General features: G+C 43.6%; 1 protein-coding gene and 1 long non-coding RNA gene across 6 annotated transcripts in view; one reads left to right on the forward strand and one right to left on the reverse strand.

The window, feature by feature from the left end:
- The window catches only part of Slc7a14 (solute carrier family 7 (cationic amino acid transporter, y+ system), member 14), a 107,714-nt gene extending 91,315 nt beyond the window's left edge, over window positions 1-16,399 (reverse strand). The window contains exon 1 of one of the 3 annotated variants that reach the window (NM_172861.3): window positions 16,003-16,151. The gene's annotated coding sequence lies outside the window, so the exon portion shown is untranslated. Of the gene's footprint in view, window positions 1-15,819; window positions 16,152-16,331 lie in introns of those variants that run through there. The other 2 variants (XM_006535472.4, XM_030252613.1) reach the window with 2 other exon arrangements.
- On the forward strand, window positions 7,357-22,732 carry Gm15496. Of its 3 annotated transcripts, none has more exons than XR_001783801.2 (4): window positions 7,357-15,130; window positions 16,806-16,871; window positions 19,573-19,867; window positions 20,632-22,732. It is a non-coding gene; the product is annotated as a predicted gene 15496 (long non-coding RNA). The 3 variants fall into 3 exon arrangements; XR_003954456.1 differs by lacking the exon at window positions 7,357-15,130 and adding an exon at window positions 16,310-16,553; XR_880740.3 differs by having other exon boundaries at window positions 19,573-22,732.
- Window positions 22,733-22,941: the final 209 nt, after the last annotated feature.

The following is a 22,941-nucleotide window of genomic DNA, read 5'->3' on the forward strand; positions in this document are numbered from 1 at the left end:
CTGACTTACCAACCCAGTCAGAACTCAGTGACCAGGAGATGTGAGTTTTATTAGTCTTACAGCCATTGAGCTTGTCATGAAACAATTATCTAAATAAATTAACTGCAAGCGGCTGACCCCAAAACAAAGCAAGCATTGCACTGTGGTTTATTTAAAAATATAGCAGAGGACTGGAGAGATGGCCCAGTATTTAAGACGTACTGCTCTCACAGAAGCCCTGAGTTCTGTTCCAAGCACCTGTGTAGGCTGGCTCACCGCTGCCTGTAACTCCAGCTCCAAAGGTTCTGGTGCTCCCTCCTGACCTTCACACACACACACACACACACACACACAGTCACACATACACAGTTACACATCATACACAGTTACATATACACAGTCACACACACACAGTCACACACACACAGTCACACATACACAGTCACACACACACAGTCACACACACACAGTCACACATACACAGTCACACATACACAGTCACACACACACAGTCACACACACACACAGTCACACATACACAGTCACACATACACAGTCACACATACACAGTCACACATCATACACAGTCACACATACACAGTTACACATACACAGTCACACATACATAGTCACACATCATACACAGTCACACATACACAGTCACACATACACAGTCACACATACACAGTCACACATACACAGTTACACACATACACAGTCACACATACACAGTCACACATACACAGTTACACACATACACAGTCACACATACATAGTCACACATCATACACAGTCACACATCATACACAGTCACACATCATACACAGTCACACATAAACAGTCACACATACACAGTCACACATACACAGTCACACATACATAGTCACACACATACACAGTCACACATACACAGTCACACATACACAGTCACACATACACAGTCACACATACATAGTCACACATCATACAGTCACACATCATACACAGTCACACATACACAGTCACACATCATACACAGTCACACATACACAGTCACACATACACAGTCACACATACACAGTCACACATACACAGTCACACATACACAGTCACACATACACAGTCACACATACACACACCATTCAAACTAAGTCTTTTAAAAGGGAAACGAAATATCTCGAGTTTTGCTCTAGCATTTAAAGTAAGTCAATCAGATGACCTATCTTAAACAGCCCGTGAGGATGTATTTTATCTGACTCCTTGACAAGACCTGGCCCTAGGTGAGCACTGAGCTGTGTGAGTTTAGGCTGGAAATTATCTTACTTTGTGTTGACAGTGGTTTCCTTTTGATTTTGGTTTGGCTTTGGTCTTATGGGAGGAAAAGCTTTGATGAGCCTTGCCTGAAGAGAAAATTACCTTGCAAGTCCAAATGTGGCTCTTGTGTGCAAATTAGGCCTCCAGGCATGGTTAGGGAAAATCTATTAGTTAATGGCTTCATGACTCATCCCCTCAACCTATTACTGGAAATTGGCGACAAATGGAATGATTTGCTACTGAGAAGGGCTGGCCCTTTACCCGTTTATTCCTATGCTCTGGTCTAAGACACTGGCAAAACTCGGGAAGAATCAAGCAGATGATCTTGCCTTGTCTTCCCTATAAAGAAAGGCTCTGCCAAAAAGAAGGTCATTCCTCTCCTGGTCTAGTTGATTCTTTTTTTAAATTTATTTTGTGCTCTTTTGCATTGATGCTTAGTGCTGATTGTCAGCTCGACAAAACCTGGGATCCCTTGGGAGACGGGCCTCTAGGCATGCTTGTGGGGGTTTCATTGATGTGGTAGACCCATCTTTATTGGTGGAAACCATTTAGTCCCTGATAGAGGAATCCTGGACTGCCCACAGTGGAGAGGGTGAACCAGCAGGCATTACTACCTCTCTGCATCTTGACTACAGAGTCAACGTGAGCAGTTCCCTCAGGCTCCAAACTCTATGTCCTACCCGCCATGGTGGGCTGTAAACTGAACCCTGAACCACCAGAGCAGGTTCTCCTTTAAGCTGCTTTTGTTCAAGTATTTTATCATGGAAACAGGAAATGAGACTCACTCACTCAATGGCAGCAAATGTAACCTCACAGTTCTCATAAATGAAACAAAATGGCCTTTCAAATTCCACATTCTCATTTTTCTTCAGCGCCCTGTCTGCCTCCAATCTCCCACCAGCTCTCGTTGTTCTCTGTGCTGTGGTCTTGCCTCGACTGTAAGAAACGAGTCCCTGGCATATAGGAATATATCTTGAGAATATTGAATTGAGTCTAAAGACACTGTGTATTAGATAGCTTAGAGAAAAATCTATTTTCCACAAATCCTACTGGTGAGAATCTTGAGCTCCAAGTCTTTGCTTTTGCTAAGTTCTGACTTGTTTCCTTGGCAGTTACACAAGAAGAATTCGAAACAACTCCCTAATTAAGACACGATCCCCAAAGCACTAATTGTGGATGTCCTCCTCTGCAGATCCCAGAGGGCTGGGATTTCATGTTATTTTTTATTTCAGCAAAAATGTCATGGCTTATGGCTCTCCTTTTATCAACAGTTTGTTCTCACCGGTAGTTCCATTTTTAAAGCATATTTGTTGGATGAATAAACAAATAAATGAACAAAAAGACCATTTCCCTCCCTGATGAAGTGACTTGAGTCTTAGAAACCAGGCAACTTATCTAAAGTTCCAAACCAAATCTTTGGAAACCTGGGTCCAGCTCTCTGCTGCTAAGGTAGTGGTAAGCTTGTTAGCTATTCTTACTGCAGGTATCCACAGGGAGTGATCTGCTTCAGAGAGATTTCAAAACCGAGGATGGGAGGGGTAGAGGTGGGGTTGTGGCAGGTGATAGCATGGCAAGCGTGCATTTGGCTCTAACTCACTGCCTGGGAGGCTCTAGTCATTTAAATTCTCAAAAATATTAACTAATATTAGGGAAACAACAATACCTAATTCAGAGATGAAGCAAGTACATGTAAATGGAATTGTTAAGATGATCAGAAGTACTCTGACACAGCTCCCTGACTGCCCTTGACTCTAAGAACACTCAGTTTCTTGCCACGGTGGAGTTGTGTGCATGAAGAGATGACATCATCATGTCCCCCTGGCCAATGGGATTTTGACTTACTTATTTTCAGGGGTAAGGTTTTCTAGGCAGCACAGGCTGACTTCTAATTCATAATCCTCCTGCTGTAGCCTTCCAAGTGCCAGACTCACAGGCACCATGCTGGCATAATAGTATCCATTTCTAACTGATGGGTGGACCACGCTTCGGATAGAAGAACAGAGTACACAAGCACTAAGATTACACTGAAGCAAAAATGCCTTGCTTCTATTTTGATGGTTGATCTCTATAGTGGCATATTTTAGTTGTCTATATTAGGAATTTATTTCTGGCACGGCAGTTTATACTCATTCAGATATTTTCCTTCTCTGCCTTCTGATGCTGGGAAGTGTGTCAAAAAGCTTGGAGACTAGGACAGAATCTAAAATCAATCCCAGACTGTCTGCACAGTTTATTCCTGTTTGGGGTCAGGATAGCTGGCCAGCACAGGATAGCAAAGTCAAAATAGTCAAAAAATGGTTATTTGGGCTGTTTTAGAAATTATTGGAGTTATCTGATTTAAAAATATAAAAACCAAAACCAAAAAACCAAACCCACATGAGAGCCAGTTCCATTTGCACTTTGAAGGGGAGTCATTATCAGCTGAGGGCTGTTTTCCATATTAAATTTCAAATGTCAGGGTCTGGAGTGGAGGTGTCTGGCTAGGACAAGTTAGCCGCTGCTTTGCTCAGAGCAAGGCCAGATTATACTATCTTCTGAAGTGAAAGACACAGACTCAGCACAAAGTGCAAGCGATCTCTCTCTCTTAGGAAGCACCCAGCCTCTTCATGATTATCTATGGAGCTCTGTGAGTTCTGAGCTTGTGCATTTCCACCTAACTGGTTTCTCCAGCAGGGTTAGGCTGCATCCATGACATCACCCCATACATGGAGAGACAGATCAACATTCAGTAGCATGCAAGTCAGCCTCTGGGGGCTTGGTGAGCATCCCTTGGTTCTGTTCTGGGAGATCAGTCTTGGCAAAGCTGATTAAGACAAGTTTTTGTACACAGTAGGTTTCTGAGAGAGTTCTTACTTTACAAAGCCCTGTCTCACAACCTATTTTTTCTTACTTCTCTCCCTGACTTTTCTCCACTTCTGTTTTCTTTTTTAACCTTTATTGATTCTTTTGAGTTTCACATCATACACCCCAGTCCCACTCATCTCCCCATCTCCTCATACCCACTCTCTGCCCTTGCAACCTCCCTCCCTAAACAAAACAAACCAGCAAACAACCAAAAATAAAACAAAACAAAGCATAGAAAACACCTGTCATGGAAGTTGTAGTGTGTCACAGCGTGTCCCACAGTGTACCCCTCTCTTCACACATCTTCAATAGCAAATGTTCATGACAATGATCTGACTTCTTTTCAGTGCAATCTTTACTGAAACACCATCTAAGTTTTACATTTAAATGGTTCCCCAGAAATAATTTATACATAAATATTAGTGCCACAGGTCAGAAAATGTTTATCAACATAAATTTGTACATATATATCAAAAGATGGCCTAGTTGGCCATCACTGCAAAGAGAGGCCCATTGGACTTGCAAACTGTATATGCCCCAGTACAGGGGAACCCCAGGGCCAAAATGGGGGAGTGGGTGCGTAGTGGATTGGGGGGGTGGGTATGGCGGACTTTTGGGATAGCATTGAAAATGTAAACGAGGAAAATACCTAATAAAAATAAAATAAAATTTAAAAAATTTGTACATATAATATGAAATGCATTATCCTGGTCAACTCAGGTAAAATACCTTGTTTCCAAGGAAGAGAAGACTATGGAGTTGTATTGCTTCTCTTTCTTGGTCACTGCATGCTACTCTTATTACCTAGCTTTTGATCTCTAAAAACCTTACCTTGAACAGTGGGTGAACTTTGCAGGATTCACAGGGATCCTGGCCTCTGTCTCTTTGTGTTTATTGTTCTGCTGTGGTATTCATTGTTAGAATAATGACCTTAGTCCTATGCATTTCCTGCACCAGAAAGCTTTCTAAGCTTTTTCCTAGGTGGCTTCTTTATGGAATGTATGGACTGGTATTTAATGGTGGAGAGGAAGCCGTAGAAACTTCTGAGAAGGTTTTGATATGGACCAGTGGACACCTTGTAGACAGGTATCTACATTCACTTTGGGAGGGCTGGGTAAGGAGAGGGAAGGAGCTTTGGGACTCTCCCTGGGCAAAAGCAGTTAGTTATGGAGGGAAGTGTGCTTATCCTAGCAGAGTAGGATTCTAACTGTAATCCTGCTTTACCTATGCAGACATGGACAGGTGGCTTTCCTTCTCTGGGCCTTGGTTCTTATTCTTATAAAGTGAGTTCCTTAGCTTAGATAATTTGTGCCAGATGTGTGCTGTCTTAAAGGTGAAAGAAAAATAGCAAGAAAAGAAAGGAGGAGTAAGAAACAGATGACCTTGGAATCCCAAATAGTCACAGATTGATTTGGCTGTGATGAAAAATCTTAGCCTATAAACTTGGATAAATTATTAGAATTATGTTGATGGGTGAGGAGCTGAGCTGTGCCACAGATCTCACCAGAGCTCTGGCATCTGCAGTTCTGCATCGGATGTGTTCGGGCACAGGCTGCTTCATCTTTCTGAAGGCTCACTCATCTAGAAAATGGGTTGTGGTCATCGATATGCAAGCACAGATAGGCAAACACAGACAGAATCACTGGAGATTAAGATGCCTTCTACTCAGGCTATGCCTCTATAATCCCTGTCAGTCTGAAGTGAGGAGGCAAGGGAAGACGCGTGAGGTAGGGGCAGAGAAGCATGCTACAATGCTGGTGTACCTTTTCTTAGCACTTCTGAAGAGGATGCTCTCATATGGGCACAGCCAGAGACTTGATCCGTGCCAGACTGTAGGGAAAGAATTTTTTCCTAATAGTAAGCAACAGAAAACACAGAGTCTCTTTGGTGTTTAAAATCACTCTCTGTGTCACTGGACTGTGCTCAGGTGATGAGTGTGGTTTCTGAACACTGGAGCAAACTTGAGGCTGACCTTGGACAACTCAGTATCGCTGAGGTTTAATAATTTATAGCTGTAAATCTGGAAAGGAGATGGCTGAGATGATTTCTGAAATACCTTCTAGTTCTAAGGTTAGCTTCTGACTCTGGTGTCTGCCACAGACTACAGACTAGACTTGGCTCCAGTGGTGTGCCTAAAACACTTATAGAAAACTCTGTTCAAAGAATAATCTGCAGGCTATAGGAACAGCCCCCTCCCTAACTGCAGTCAAGTCTCTCTAGACTCCTATCATTCCCAGGGCTGCACCTCAGCCCTCTATGTGCCATTGCTGTTTGCATGGTTAGCATTTCTATAGCTTGCATTTCCTCAGTAGCCCTCTTCCTTCCTCACTTATCCACCTGAGAATCTCTGATCTCTTCAGACAGCATGTTATAGCATGTGGGGTGCTGTATGTACCCCTGCCAAGGTTCACGCTCCTCCCATTGTCAGACTGCTACTGGTATTTGCCCAGAAGGGGTCTAAGGTTTGGGTTTTTAGCTAACTCCATGTATCATAAAGAAAAGCCATAAACCAATAAACAGTAAGGAAGACATTGTTCAGAAACATGACCTACTGTTTTGGGTCCTAAATCCAAATCTTTAATTTAGGCTTCCCATCATGTTAACTTATTAGTATTCTGACCCAACTGAGATTATAGAAGCTTTTAGAAATTGTTTGTTATTTTTTTTAAATAAAATGTCTGTTACATTTATTAGTGTGTGTGTGTTTGTGTGCATGCGTGCACACGCTCATACAAGTTAGAGAGAGAGAGAGAGAGAGAGAGAGAGAGAGAGAGAGAGAGAGAGAGAGATCAACATATGCACTCAGGTATGTTCAAGTTCACACACATAATGCCGTGTGTGTGGACTCCAGAGGACAACTTTTAGAAGTCAGTTCTCCCCTTTCATAATGTGGGTCCCTTAACTCAAGGTGTCATGATTGGCGGTCTTAAGGATGATTTTAAAACACTGATTTCTGACTCAGTTTTTTAAGGCTTCTTAATAAAGTCCTTAGGAACCCGGTAAAGCTCCTGAGTTGTTTTATATCTCAAACAAGGTATATTTCATCTCAGGGAGGAGACCAAGAGTAAATTCTCTCTAACTGATGATTAGGGATCAAGAGCACTACACAGCTTAGAACAGTGTTTGTCAGCAGAAGAGAGCGTGTCTAGCATTTGCATGAAACAAGTCTTACTTTGAAGGCTTGTTTTGTGCAGTGTACCCTACTTGGTATATTCTCTCTCCCCAGTGTCTGTGGTGGTTTAGATAAGAACAACCCTCATAGGCTCATATATTTGAATATTTAGTCACTGGGGAGTGGCATTATTTGAAAAAGATTAGGAGGTGTGTCCTTGTTGGAGGAAGTTTGTTGTTGGGGGTGGGCTTTGAGGTTTCAAAAACTCATGCCAGTCTGTCTGTCTGCCTGCCTGCCTGCCTGCCTGCCTGCCTGTCTCTGTGTCTTTCAGTCTGTCTGTCTATCTTTCTCTTTCTCTCTGTCTCTGTCTGTCTCTCTATCTGTCTATCTGTGTCTCTGTCTCTCTCTCTCCCTCTGCCTCTCTATCTGTTTCTCTGTCTCTCTGTCTCTCTCTGTCTCTCTGTCTCTCTGTCTCTCTCTCTCTGTCTCTCTGTCTCTCTCTCTCTCTCTCTCTCTCTCTCTCTCTCTCTCTCTCTCTCTCCCTCTGCCTCTCTGGATGTAGCTCTCCACTACTTCTCCAACACCATGCCTGCCTGCATGTCACCATGATGATAATGGACTAGACCTCTGAAATTGTAAGCCATCTGCCAATGAAATGCTTTCTCTCAATAGGAGTCCCCATGGTCATGATGTCTTTTCACAGCAATATAATAGTGACTAAGACAGTATCCATGAAAATGAAAAATGCCTGCTAGTAAGGAGACATTGCCCAGGCGGAAAACTGTTGGCTTTAGAAAAAATCAGAAAGCCTCCCACATAAGCACAACTTTCTGGACTAGCAAATTCCACCTAAGATGTTCTCAACTCTAATGTCATTGATTTAATTGATGATCCTAGTTCAGGGATCATTGGAAAAATAGAAAACACATCTTATTCTTTATAAAGATTTTGTAGACTATAAGGAGCTGTAACAGCTGTTCTCATTGTCCTTTTTTGTAAGATGAGAGGGCAGATTCTATGATCTGTGTGTGTTTGTGTGTGTGTATGTGTGAGTATGTGTGTGTGGGTATGTGTTTGTGTTTGTGTGTGTGGGTATGTGTGAGTATGTGTGTGTGAGTGTGTGGGTTTGTGTGTGTGTGTGTATGTGTGAGTATGTGTGTGTGGGTGTGTGGGTTTGTGTGTGGGGATGGATGTTTGTGTTTGTGTGTGTAGGTCAAAGATCAAACCCAAGGTGTTTTCCTCAGTCCCTCTTGACCCTATTTTCTCAGATCATCTCTGGTTTTCATCTGACTTGATGATTTGGCTGGGCTGGCTGGTTAGTGAGCTCCAGGGCTCGGTCTTCGTGTCTCTGCCTCCCCAGCACCGGGGTTACCAGTGCCTGTCACTACCCTCTACTTACTCAAGGCTTCACGCTTGCCCGGCAAACACCTTCATGACTGAACCATTTCCCCAGGAGATAAAGAAGCAAAGCTCTTGTAGAAGTTAAGTGATACCTGTTCAGATTCTGTAGCCAGTACACTTGAAGTTGAGAAGGAAACCAGATCTTCAGACTCACAGAACATTTCACATCCCAAATTAACAAAGAGAAAGAGAGTAGAATCCAGCCCTTCCACTTTGTACTTTGGTAAAAGTTTAGTAGAAGGACCTAAAGCTGCTGCCTAAACGAGTTGTCATGAGGAATGGAAAGATGCGTGATGTTTAGTGGGTGGAGAGAGAGGAGCCTGGGCCTTACTTCTGCCTTTGCCATTAATTTGAATGACTAAGCTTAGCTTAGATCTCTGTGGGCATAAGACAGCTAGATTATATGGTAGTTACAAAATAGCAGTATAACAGTAATTTGTTAGAGACTAAATCTCTAATAAACAATCAGTGCAGACAAATTAGGAAGACCATTTTATCTGAAGAACGTCCAGTTGGTTTTTTTTTTTTTAACTTACTGATAAAACAGAATAAACAAAGGGGAAATTTTTTCAAACAATGCAAGGGTGTGGAGATCAGCCTGCTCATTTGTTAGTTGGTTTACTGGGTAGGAATATTTTGCCTTTGCCAAACAAGAATCAATTAATTCTAAGCATTTGTTTATTGATGAGCTGGACTAGAATGATTACCCCCCCCCTTTCTCTCCCTCCATTTATCCCCAGTAAACACCCTTAAATGCAGACCTGGTTATTCCGGGGAAAGGATACCCATCTGCAAGCCATCAGACCCTAGGGCTCTCCGGTAATTAATGTATTTGCCTTCATGCTACATTGTGCTTCTTCTGAATTCATAAAAATAGCAATTCCTGTCACTACCATGAAAGCTGACCAAATGCTGTCAAGGAAATGACAAGTTAAAGTGGAAAATGACAGAAAAGTAGAAAAAGACACACAACTCAATCTAAGCTTAGCGCTCATGGAGCTGCCTCCCCACAATAAAATCCAAGACCCAGCGTGGCTGACATATCACCTGTCCTTTGATGGTGTCAGCATGACATAACTCTTAGGAGCAGACTTTGTTGGCTAGTATTACCTTCTGTGACTCACTGAGGCACTGAGAATATCAGAGTAAAATGTGGTGTTCTATGTGTGCGTCCCGTTTTATTTGTTAAAAGCTTGTATCATGAAGACATCCATTTTTGTTATCCTCTCTCTCTCTCTCTGTTGATGAATGCATGTGCACGTGTGCATGAGGGTGCACACATGGGTAGAGGCCAGGTTGATGTGGGGAATCTTTCTCTCTTGCTCTCTACTGAACTTGGAATTCACTGATCAGTCAGATTCCCTGGATCTCTAACCCTCTCTCTCAGCTCTGGGGTGGCAGGCAAATGCCACCATGCTTGGCTTCCATATGGGTTCTCAGGATCCAGATTTTGTCTTTCGTGCTTGCCTAGACTTTACTTATTCACTGAGCCTTCTCTTTGGCCTCGAAAATATTCATTTCTTCTTTTAAAGTAATTTTATTTTATGCATATGAATGTTTTCCCTACCTGTATGTCTGTGTACCATGTGTATTCCTGCAGAGGTCAAAAAAGGCAGTTGCATTCCTTGGAACTAGAGTTAAGGATGGTTTTGAGCCACCGATTTGTGCTGTGAATAAGGCTTAGGTCCTCGTCAAGAGCAAGTGCCCTTAACCACAGAGCCATCTCTGTAGCCCCAAATACTCATTTCTTGAGAAAGGGTTGGCTAGCTGAGTGTATGGCCAGTAAGCACATAAATATCCCTGAATTCAGCAAATTCTCTTTGAGTGCCCCTGTGCCAGGCTATAAGATTTCAAGCACCCTTGCCATCATGTTTTTGTGCCAGGATGAGACCACTTTCAATTACACTATTGACTAATTGGATGATTGGAAGCTCTATAGGCCAGTGCCAGAACTAAATTATTAATTCTCTGTTCCTTCAATATAAAGTCAGAGGATTCCATTAATTAACAAACACGGAAGACTCTTTTCAGCTCGGGGTAACAGCGTTTCTGCTTTTTTGAAAATCTAGGCCCATCCACAGAACAAACAATTTGTACTATGCAAATAATTGACTTTCAACTGAAGATGCTGATTACTTAAACTAAGATGATTTACTAGGCCAGGGTCATCCGCCTTTCAGAATATAACCTCTCCTTTATTAATGCAGTTTCATGTAAGGAAGGCCTGAGAATGACACGCTTGCCTGCCACCCAAGAGTGTCTGATCCTCCCTGGCAGTGCGTCTTGCAAGTCACCACCCATCTCCCTGTCATGCTGAAATGGCTGAGAAAGAAAATGCCTTGCCAGAGAGTCTGATTCCTTTTAGGCCATCTCATTTTGATTTCTTAGGGGCTCTGCTGATAGAGCAGCATAAGGACTTCCCCAAGTCTTCAACAGCTGCAACAAATACAACCAAGAGTTAGACTCGGGAGGAGTAGGGTGTTGGGTAAATCTCTGAGAAGCGTTGAGGAGACGAGTGTGGGGAGGGAGGTAAATATGATCAAGTACGTGCTGTGGCATTCATATGCGAAATTCTCAAAGAATTAGTGTCCTATGTTTTTAAAGAAAGAACTCATCTGCTGGTAGAATTTCATTTGCAGGGTTATCTTGTCCAGTATCTGAGCCCTGTGTTGGCCCAGTGTTAAAAGAGGAGAATGGCTAAGAAACAAATGTGCAACAAGCCATGGCTGCATATGAAAGCACTCCTACTTGAGGCATGAATAGCATCAAACAAGGTACTAGGCTTAGGAGTCCACACTACAAATGCTCCTATTTAAGGCCAGAATACTTAATGCAGAGCAGCCTCAAGAATTCAGCTGAAGTAATAGACTTGTACCCTTCTTTTGGCTTAATCAATGCATGAGATAGGGTTATTTTTGTTCACACTCACTTATGAGATGGGTTGGCACGCATTTCATTAGTAATAAGACATTATTTTTAAAAATTAATCCCTCTCATTGTCTGCACTGAGGAAAACCCATAATACACTTTTAAAATTTCTGAATCTCTAATATCACAGCAGTTCTCTTTCGAGACACTAAGAACCTTTAGTTAATGACTTTTTTTTTTTTTCGGAGAGGGAAATATGCAGGCTCAAATAAACTAAACTATAAACGGTGCACAGTTTCTATTAATAGACCCGAACCAATGAGAAATTTTAACAATCAAAAATTTAAATTCAACATGAAAATGAAAATACAGGCAAAATGTATTCTTATCAAAGATTTAAAATACGTGCAGAAGCCATTCCACCTGGACTACCTTGTTTGGGCATAGGCTATATTATATCTGGAAGTAATGATCAACAATTGTGTTCAATCACACTCTTTAAAAGTACTCTCATCTAGCTGTCCTTCAGTCTTCCCACACTGTCTGGGGCAGCTGTGGAAATCCCATGTATGTTTTACAGATGAGAAGGGAGTCTAGGTGTATAATGGCACCAACTGGCACACGCACTCCTGGTTCAAGCCATCTATTTCTCCCCTGCTTATCACAGTGTATTTACTAAGATAAGAGAGACACTCATTACTATGTGTATTTGAACTCTGGACAAGAGTAAGGTTACCTCTAGATTGGAAGCTAGGAAACCAAACCAAACCGAACTGAACTGAACCGAACCGAACCGAACCAAACCAAACCAAACCAAACCAAACCGAACCACCACCCCATTTATAGAGTTTATAGGAAGCAGATTCTTGAGGTTATCAGCTCCTCAAAGCTGATACAGAGCTCCTTGCTGTCTGGACTACCCTGTCCATCTGTGGGGCTAGAGATAGAGTAGGCACAAGTATTCTTTTCTCCTTTCTGGGAAGAAGCTTCAAAAGAGTCTTGAATCCTTAATTTGTCTCAATGCCTAGTTCTTTGTTGCCGTGAGAATTTTTTTTTTTTTTTTTTTTTTTTAGCACTTTCTAAAGTGGCATTGTCTAACAAAGCTTCTGACAAGATAATCACTTGTCACCTATGGTTATTGAGCACTTGAAATATGAGATACTGACTGACTTCTAAACATTTTAGTTACAGTTTGACTTTAAATAGGTCTATGTAGCTCTTGATTACTGTACTGGACAGAGAGGTTCTATATGGTTTAAGATTATGGCTCATAGGGCCCAGAACACCCCATCAGTAGCATCTTTAGGCTTGTGGGGTTATTTAATATGAACTTAATATGAATTATGCCTTAACTGGGCATAAAGGAGGGAGGGGCTGAAGCAAATTGTTGGCAATAACAACAAGAAGACATCTGGGGATCTCTGAGGAAGGACTAACAAATGGAAGATGGAAGATCCATTTGCATTTCAGTGCCATTTGGATTGAATTTGAATTTCTAAACTAAGATTTGGAGCAAGACAGCACCATCAATTCAGTGTAAAAATGTCTACTCACCAGGGCTACAGGAATCCAAAGAATGAAGATGAGATTTTACTACAGGCTGTTAAAAGAAGCACGGAGAAGTGAATGAGCTGTCAGAGTCTGCTAGGATGGCTGGCCATCTCAGGACAGTCTCTGATGAAGCTCTGTACTTGAGAGAATTGGGGAGACCCCAAGAAACGATAGATGAAAGGACTTGGCATCATGACTAACCTGTGGAGAGCATTTTATAAACGCTGGCACTATTTAGTGATTTGTATATCTTCCTAGATTATTTTAGAGCCTTCTTCCAAGTCCATCTGAAGCATGGAGAACTGCTTAGCATCATCAGTTTGGGGAAAATTGTGCCATTGGACTGAGTCAGAGAAAGTATAGGTAACAAGGGCATGGTGGAGACAGCCACAGCATCATCCCTGTTTGCTTTATGGGAAACATCACTGAAGATTGGTTATGTGTTTCAGGGACACTGAGGTAGACGGCACTGGAGTGGAACCAGAAGAGGAAAAAGATGGGAGAAATAGCTAAGGGGAATGACTATCTGCATGTTAGACATTTGTGCCTTATCGTGATTATCTGTGAAAGGTGACCAAGAAGGCATTGCGGGTAAATAGTTCAGGCCCTGTGGGTGAGTGAGAAGGGTGCTGGCTCTGGAAAGTATTTGCAGGATTAAGATACTAACTTCAATTAAGTGACTGGGAAGAATGGGAGCCCTGAGTTCCCACAGTCTGCTTTCTGTAAAACAACGTTGCCAAACACATGTTTACCACCATTACAACAGAACGAATCTAAAATGAAGGCATATCTGGGTTTCCAGGCTTGCTCACTGTTTCACTCTTCCCGTTCTTGTCCTTCCAGGAAAGCCTGCTGGTTTAGCTTCCAACCTGTTTCTGTAAAACTGGCGCTCAAGTTGTGTGAACAGTTGTGGCAAGCACAAGACAGTTGGCAGGGTGGGGGCGAGTGACAGTGGGTGGGTGAGCAGATTAAAGAAGAAATGACTAGAGAGATAACGGAGTGTGTGAAGGAGAATGCAGCCCTCCTTTTGTCAATTACTATATCCCTGCTTCTCATCACAGCTGTTGAAAGTTACATTCATGAGCAAGATCATATAAGTGACTTGGACATGGGAGCTGAGCAGTATACAGTGTGAACGCAACCTCTAACTGTAGATTTTCAAGATCCCTAACTGTAGATTTTCCATCTGTGTTATATACGGTTAAGCACTGGTGTGAAGTTTAAACTAGATGGCATTGTCTAGCAGAGTATAGATGCTCAGTAAATAGTCTCTCCCCGCCCCCATTCCCATTGCCTCACCCCATTCTTCATCCCACCCATGGAACACTAAAGAAATAAACCTACAGTGTATTAAAATTTGTGTTTGGAGGATGAGAAAATACGCGGTGGTGACAGAAGCATACAGAGGAGAGTCATAACCCAAAGCAAGCCTGAATCCATCTCCCTTTTAATTAATCCACTTATTTTTCTGTAGACTTACAGTTCTCTGGTTCCTAAAAGCTACAGAAATGTTTATCAGGACAGCATCCCTAACTGCTTTTTCAACACTATGAACCGGAAGACTTGGAACAGGAAGAACGAGGGCATCATCCAGAGTTATCAAGCCACATCCTGGAATGACAGGGCCCCCTTGTTTTTCTACCCAGACATGCTGGGAACCTCCAACGAAAGTCTGGGAAAGCAGAGAACTGGGAAAGCAAAGGATACTCGCTTGTTTTCTTGGTAAACACGAGACAATGCCCTTTAGGTGTTAGATCTCAACTGCAGGGAAAGCTGACCAGCCAGCACGGATCCCACCAGTCCCCAGGTATTTACCGCGCAGCAGACAACTTTCAGCACCCCGGACAGCGGCACACCATCCCAACTCTAGCCAGCTCTTCAACCTGTCCCCAGCTCTCAGAGGCAGATTATCCCTGCAACCCTTAGTTACTCTGGCCAGTTACTGCCTCTGCCACGCAGGCGAACATCCTTTGAGTCTCTCAACTCAAGCTCTCAATGAACCGAGTTTCGCACACGTAGCGGAATCACTATCAAGAAGAGACGACAGCCTGTGCTGCTTCCACCTTCCCTCATCTTTCTTCTGTAAGTCATTTGACAGCTTCTACCTTACAGTTTGATCATGATGTAAAATGCACACTTGGCGGGGGAGGAGGGTGACTCAGTGGAGACAGAAGGCTTGGGGCCACGCCACCCTACTCTGGCCCTCAGAATTTGTGGGAAACTGAGATGTGTTTTGGGGCTGGGAAAAAGGCCCCAAAGAGGCGAAGCAGTGCGTGCGAGAGTCCTCTCGAGAGCCGCGGGCTCCGGGCAGGAACCTACCCAGATAGCTCTCCCGTCACATCCTCCTCACTGCACGGTCTCCCGCTTGGCCGGGGACAGATGGTCCTCGTGGCGCACCAGCCTAGTCGGGGCGCAGGGCTCCATTGGAGTCCCTTTGAAGAGTTTTGCTCTGGTTAAAGGACAGATTCATGTCCCCGCCTTCCTCTGGGACTGCGGCCCGGAAAACACCTCTCCTTTTTCCAAGGGCTCAATCCCAGGCCAAGAGCCCAGTTGCCCCCGTCAGGTGCGTGGATAGGCTTGGAGGACAGGACGGGCCCCGCGACTGCGGAGACCTGGGAGGCCCACACTGTCATCCCCAGCATCTTAGCCTCTCGCTCCCGCCGCAGCGGAGGCTGCGCCAGCCCGCGCTCCGCCTGCCGGCTCCCGCGAGTCCCCTCATCGAGGATGCTACCGGGGGACCCATTCCCAGTGGAAGCCCGCGCGACCCTGACCTCGCTCCTTGGTCTTTCCAGAGATCCCCTTCCCGTAGGTCGCCCTCAACCTCCGCGCCATGTTCCCGCTTCCACCCTGCAGGTGTCTGGGGCTCCCTGGTTCATCTTAGTCTCCGGGGTCCAGCTGGGAAGCCCGGGGCCGCGCTGGGGGCACAGACTGTGGTGAAGAGGGCATCCACTCACCAGAGGGGCTGGAGGTGATGGCCTGAACTGGATGCTAATGTCCGGCGGTCTGCACTTAGAGCTGAGATGAGGGCGGTGGTAGTGATAAAGGAAGGCAGGAGACAGCGGACGTTGCTGAATCGCTCTTCAATTATTCAGATTGAAACCCCTCCGCACCCCTCCCGCGCCTGCCAGTTTGCTCTCCAGCTTGCCTATCTCCGCCTCCTTGTAATCACGTGGCTAACCCAGCCCTTTCCATTACCGAGTCCTAGCACCACTCCCGCCGCCCCTTCCCGCACCCCCCCGCCCCCCCACCCCGCCCCCCGGGTCTGTCACTCACTACACCTCACCCGCCTTCCAGGTGCGGCCTCCAGCCTCTGCTACCTTTCTGGTGCTTGGAGCAGAGGAGCCCGGGCAGTTCTATGCTCTGGGAAGGCAGGGTGGGGTAGGACTCTGCAGTGTCGCTGTACTGTTTGGGCTGGCTTCTGCCAACAGCTCCACCTCTCCTGGATTCAGCTACCCAGCCAGGCCTGCTTCCTGCTCGCTGGAAGCTACCCCACTACCTCCTTGAGGTGGTCTTGGTACTCTTAACTTTTCCCCCTCCACCTCACTGTCACTGTAAACAAGGGATGGGGAGGTTAGTCTCTCTCTCAGCTCTCAAAGAAGACAAGACCAAAAGCTCAAATAGATCCAGCTTAGTTTAGAGTCCACAACATTTCATGGATTTGAGGTTTCTGAAGATCTACAAGGATTTTCAATCTATGACTTGTAGCATTTAACGTCTTGCTTTTTCTTCCCTTGTCTGTGAAATGAACATCTCCTAGGACTGTAGAGAGAGTTGACATGCTCTTGAAGTTGCCTAACTCAGTGCTAGACACACGCAGAGATCGGTAAGTGAGAGTCTTTCTCTTGCCTCTATTAAAATAATAATACATTTCAGAAAACAAGAAGCATGTTATTTATGTATGTGTTAGTGGAATGGAGCTGATGCCATGTAAACCTCTTCTATGAGAAATAAAAGTTACTAAGTTTGTTGTGTTCAGGGAGATTACTGGCTGGCTGCTGTCTTTTCACGTAGGGCAAGTTCACATCTAAGTACGTCCAATCATGGCCCGGACAGTCCTGGTACATTCACCATTCATGCTCAACACTCCCTTGAGCCTACAGGAGCCTTGGTGAGCCATCACTATGACTTAAGCCTTTAACTAGTTGTTCATAGTATTTCTGACTTCTTTGGATGCCCACAAAGCTGTGAGATGTTGCAGAAAAAGGGTAAGGTTAAAGAGTCAGAATTTGGGATGTTGAAGCAGGCTGTTCAGGGGACACATGTAATCCTTGACTGATCGCCTGAGGCCTCGGAGTTTTATCTTAAAAATGGGCAGAGAATGTCTACTCTCTGAGACAGTTTTGTTGTTCAGATGAACTAATCGTTAGCCTATGAGAAGCTATAGTGGTAAAGCATAAACAAATACATAATAAACCTGTGGCCAGCAGGAGGTGTTGCCCGTGTTAGTCCAGGTATATTACGGGTTTAGGAGAGGGAAGCTGGGGTTTGTTAGGGGACAGCTACTGAGAAATCCCCAAGTTTACAAGTGTACCTGAAACTCAAGGGCTATGCAGGTCTCAGAGATTAGTGCCACACTCCTCTGAGATGGATCTTTTAAAATTAATCTCTCCTCATCCAGGACCATCTTTTGGATGCCAGGCAGAATCTCAGCAGTGGATATTTACGAATTGGTGTAATTTTGTGCCGTATTTCAGCATAACAGGGTTTAGGTTGGTAATCTAAAAAAACAGATGGGGGAGGGCTGGAGAGGTGGTTCAGAGATTAAGAGCACTGACTGCTCTTCTGAAGGTCCTGAGTTCAAATCTCAGCAACCACATGGTGGCTCACAACCATCTGTAATGAGATCTGATCTCCCTCTTCTGGGGTGTCTGAAGACAGCTACAGTGTACTTACATATAATAAATTAATTAATTAAAAAAGAAAGATCAGTCAGTTCCAAACCCCAAACATTCCTAGTCCAAGAGCAGGAATAGACCTTCGCTGATATTGGAAAAGTGATAACTGTTTTCTAATCCACTGCTAACAAACCCAGCACAACCCTGACACAAACCAGAGAATCTGCTACCCTTAAGCAAATTCCAACCCCAAGTCCTGGCACACTTCCTTAATAAGCTTTAGATATCTATCTAGGCCTTCCATATTTTTTAGGGAAACCATTGATCCAGGAGCCATCAATGTTCCTGCACATGCTACTTTAAAATTTGTCTAGGTGAAGTGCTGCCTCTGACACCCTACCTGTACTGGTTGGTTGTATGTGTCAACTTGACACAGCTGGAGTTATCACAGAGAAAGAAGCTTCAGATGAGGAAATGCCTCCATGAGATCCAGCTGCAAGGCATTTTCTCAATTAGTGATCAAGGGGGAAAGGCCCCTTGTGGGTGGGACCATCTCTGGGCTGGTAGTCTTGGTTCTATAAGAGAGCAGGCTGTGCAAGCCAGGGGAAGCAAGCCAGTAAGGAACATCCCTCCATGGCCTCTGCATCAGCTCCTGCTTTCTGACCTGCTTGAGTTCCAGTAATGACTTCCTTGGTGATGAACAGCAGTATGGAAGTGTAAGCTGAATAAACCCTTTCCTCTCCAACCTGCTTCTTGGTCCTGATGTTTGTGCAGGAATAGAAACCCGGACTAAGACACTACCCATCCCTGCAATGCTATCAGGAAACACATAGAAGAATAAGCATGGGGTCACTTAATTTGACCTTAAACATTAATGCCTTTATGAGCAATTAGATGGGTAAGTATGCATTTTAGAAGATTTGAGATGCCTTTACAGTAATCATGTAGGACTCTGATTAGGGCCAAATCAGTTCTGAATGCCCAAGATAGCTTTACCCAGCAAAGGGCAGGAGAGGGAAACTAAGGGCCAGATCTTGCACAGATTGCAACTCAAAGTCACACTTTAACATGATTTCTTGATAAGGTCCCTCTCACCTCCTTCTTTAATGAAAAGTTCCTGGTGAATACCAACCTTATCAGAAGCCCCTGACATTATTGGAAAGGAAATAGTGCCAAATATTTAGAGCCATGCATGACAGTAAGGATCAGTATACTTCACACTATCAAACTAATAAACGGTGATATTTTTAATTAAATCTGGACAGGTCACATATTATTATTTATTAGTTTCCTTGTCCCAGCAAATGGACTATGTAGAAATATTGATTAACTTGTTGAATACATATTTGAGATACTCAGGATGTTGCCATCAATAATGCAGAGCAGATTGCTGATCTCTGGTGTTGAAGCTGTGGAGATCAGTACCCTGATGAGAATAGGGTCCTGGGGGCCCTCTTCAGCTTAATGATGGAGAATGGATACACACAAATATGAGCAAAGAACATCTTACCCTTTTGCTAGGACTGTTTATCTGCAGGGCCATCAATGACATCCCTCTGATTGAACTACTTTAATGAATGATAGCTCGACTAGGGAGGGATTGGCCGGAGGCTTTAAGACAATGATTTGATATTGTCTCCTGGTTCATGAAGGTGAATGTCTTAAGCTTTTGTTTTTGTTTTCCCCTAGAAGATTTCCAAGCTCGATGGTGGTCTTATCTCTTGCCTCTGACAGATTCAAAGACTAAGAAGTCCAAGGCACTATATCGCCCTGGCCAGACAGAGGCTGATGTGGAGCCCTTTGGCGGGTAGCAGTGCTTCTGGGTTGAGGAAGATAAAAAGGAAGGCACGGTTGAAACTCAACATATGTCAGGTCACCTTGAAGGTGTGCTAAAAAAATAACCCTGGCCTGAAGAGAAAGCTCAGCTCCTCACGTGCCTGCTACATGGCTATAAAGACCTGTGTATAGATTTTCAGCACCCACGGTAATGACACGTGTGTACCTGTATCTGCAGTACTGGAAGAGGGCAGTGCAGACAGACCAGATTCAGTGAGGAATACTATTTAAAAAATAGCTATCTAGGAAAGACACCTGGCGTTGATTTCTGGTGTTTCCACTTGTACACTTGCCTGTACACACATCCATGCTAAATAGACATGTACAATAGATGTGTACAATACAACTCTTCCTGTACATACAGTTTTAAACAAAGGAAATCAATAATCCTGATATCATTTGGACTGGATATTTACCAATCTTCAAATTCTATACTAGATATTTAAATTCCAAAAGTAAGTTCTGAACATGCCCACCTCATCCCCAAATGTATAATAAATAGAGTACTGTCCTGACCCTCAGCCCTTTCAGAGTATATAAAATTGTTTAATGAGTGATGCTGGGTAAAGAGGTCAGAGGTCAGAAATGCCAAAGTAATGATTCCTTAGCCTGGAAGGAAAGTTCAAGGCCACTACATGTCACTACGTGTTCTCTGTAAGTACAGTTCTTCCTATTGATCTGTTGGAACATTTTCCCTTCACTACCTTATCTAGAAAACTGGTATTGGTTGTCATGAACAAAAGATAACCATTGAAGTTAAAATATAACAATACTGTTATAATCAGCCTGTTCACCTCTGACTCTCCCAGAATCTGAGGCTAGCTAAGTCCATTTTCTTGTTAAAATGGGTACTAGCAATTGTAGGTGAGATGATAAAGATGCACTGGCCTCAAATCGATATTTTCTTCATAGGATAATCAGATGGATTGACAAATAAGTACAAAAAGAACAACTTGGAACTCTGCAGTCATTAATGTCAAGTCCAACTCCCATGGAATCAGTGTCCTCCAGCTTTGATGTGCACAAGAAATATCTGGGTGTCATAAGAAGAACTTTGTCTACTTCTCCTGAGACAGGGTTTCTCATTGGTCTGGAACTCACCAATTAAGCTAGATTGGTTGAAAGTGATCCGTTGGGATCCTCCTATCTCTAGTGCCCCAGTGCTGGGATTACACAGGTGTACCACTACGCCTGGCTTTTGTCAGTGTTTTAGGAATTGAACTTTAGTCCTCATGTATGTAAAGTTCAAGGTTCAAGGTTCACATTTCATACCCCAGTTCTTTCCCCTCAAAAGATCCATTAAATTGCAATTTAATGATTTTGGGGGAGTGCTTAAAACAAACAAACCAACCAACAAACAAATAAGCTAAAGTCCTTAAAAACTATCAACAAAAACTTTGCAGGGGCCACAATGTGAAAGCCAAGGTTTAGACTACAGGAGATTTTTGATGCTGGAACACTCAAAGTGCTAGTAGTTTACAATAGCAGACGTATCTCCATGTTCCTGGGCCCCAGTGGATCTGCTCCTGGTGCTCACTCCTGATTTCTGATGCCCTACTTTAACACCATACTTCAGGCTTCACTGTGATGAGCAAGGCTAGGTCTGGACCCTGCAGCAGAAACTCAAAGTTTAGCACCACCTCAACTCTATCGCCCACCACTCATTGGTCAGGCTGTTCACCCAGCTCTCCTCCATTGCAAACACAGGAAAGTGGACAAGGATACTGCTTCCACTTCCTGGAGGGAGAGCAGAGTCAGCCACAGGGAACAGTGTCTACCACACACATGGGTTTTCTGTAGATAACAAACTTTCACTATTGTATCTCATTTTTATCTCAGTTCTTATAACCTCTAGCCAATAAAACCACTGTTAGTCCACGTTCCTCCTGGATCCCTTTTAGCGTAGTCCAGGTAAAGTCAGCATGATTGCACAGAGAATAGAAGGTGATAGGAAGATCTGAGGAGAGCAGGGAAAGCACAAGAGGTAAGTGAGCCAGGACAAAGGAGTTGGGTGACTGAGAATGAGAGAAAGACAGGGAGGAAGAAAAGGGGGCAGGGGAAAAGAAGTTGTCTTTCCTCCATGTTTACTAAGCACTGGACATTGAGCATTAACTGGTCTTCTAATTAATTAATTTATTTTTTCAGAGCTGAGACCAAACCCAGGGCCTTGTGCTTGCTAGGCAAGCATTCTACCACTGAGCTAAATCCCCAACCAACACTGGCCTTTGAATAAGAACATTTACATGGGTTTGTCCTCATAATAATCTTGCCAGGTTGTCTTTATTGTGTAGATGTAAAACAGAGGCTCAAAAGACATAAAACTCACTGCAGTCAAGACTGTAAGTTGAGTATCTCTCAGGAAGTCTAAGAAAGGCACTCGCAAAGAAGAAGGCTAATGGCTTTGAATGAACCAATTGTCATACTTCCTGGAATTCCTGAGAATTAGTTTTCATGCACTATGTCTATACTGACAAACATGTTTGGTAAAAATAAGCATCGAGATTCCATAGTGGCTCCTACACGGAATGGCCACAGTCTTCATGAGAAACCAAGGTTCTTTTCAAGTCCATCATCCACAGGCTAATCCTCTCCTCTCCCCGCCCCCCGCCCCATTCTCTTGAGCACATGTATTGTGGAGGGTTTTCCCAAGTGAAACACTCCCTACTGGATGGAGGAACACACAAGACTTAGGAAATGAGCAAAACTTTCAAGTCTCAGAAGGCTTAAAATTTACAGAATTCACAAGTTCCCTACCCAAGTTTATCCACAGTAACAGTTGTGTGTGTGTGTGTGTGTGTGTGTGTGTGTGTGTTTGTGGGGTGTTGCATTCTAAGGGGAAAATGTATCAAGTTGCCTGTAAGTCATACATGGAGTGCCAAAGTGGAAGCTTTCAGGAATGGTCACTAATACTGATGTGGACTCTTTGATATTGCTGTTACCTGTGTTATCCAAGTTCTTGTCAATCCCTCATACATCCCCTTGTAACTAAACCCAATAAATTTGCTAAAATAGATTTCTATGGACATTTTTCTTTGGTCTGTTATCAGTGCCTTATCTGGGACAAATAAACATTAGTTTATGTCTAAATAAAATAATAAAATGAAAACACATTTGTCTACAGGACACTGTGCCCTGCCCAAAAATATATGATTGAAAAAGCAGTCTAATGATATGATAAAACATGATTTCTAAGTTCATAATGAAATGCTTCTATCAACAATA

The sequence above is a fragment of the Mus musculus genome, chromosome 3 (assembly GCF_000001635.26).
Source record: "Mus musculus strain C57BL/6J chromosome 3, GRCm38.p6 C57BL/6J".
Lineage (NCBI taxonomy): Eukaryota > Metazoa > Chordata > Mammalia > Rodentia > Muridae > Mus > Mus musculus.